The sequence below is a fragment of the Elephantulus edwardii genome, unplaced genomic scaffold, assembly GCF_000299155.1.
Source record: "Elephantulus edwardii isolate Elephantulus edwardi_28Jun2011 unplaced genomic scaffold, EleEdw1.0 scaffold00348, whole genome shotgun sequence".
NCBI lineage: Eukaryota > Metazoa > Chordata > Mammalia > Macroscelidea > Macroscelididae > Elephantulus > Elephantulus edwardii.
In genome coordinates, this window is record NW_006400098.1 from 798819 (window position 1) to 799407 (window position 589).

Below are 589 nucleotides of genomic sequence, written 5' to 3' on the forward strand. Positions count from 1 at the left end.
ATTGCCCCTCCTTCTCCAGCAGAGCATCTGGTGGATTTGAACCACGCACCTCTGGGATTGCAGTGCAGCTTCTTGCCACTAGGCCACCAGAGCTCTACATTTATGGTTTTTTATAAAAAGTATTTACAATGAATAAATCATTGATTATACCGAATTCTATCACTCTATCTCAAACCTCATTTCTGTCACCACGTCCATGTTTTCCGACTACTCGTCCTTCTTCCCTATTCCCACATTTCCATTCCAGTCGCCCATTATTAATGCATCTTGATTGTATGTTCGTTCGTTGGATCTCTGACTGCAAAAGTTGGTTGAATCTTCTATTTCCTCCTCTTTGGCTCTAGTTGTTGGTGCATTTCTTTGAATCATAATAGTATTCATGGGGCTTCCTTGTAAGGGTGTGGATATTATCCTATCACTCACAACACTGCACTTTAAAATAGATCTAGCAGTGACTTTTCTAACTATGAAAGCAACCCCATTTTTCCTCACCATTGTCTGATTCAAAATGTCCCATGCCAGTTCATCTCATTTCGCCAACACCTAGTATGTCCATATTTAGGCATTCCATTTCTTTCTTTTTTTTTTT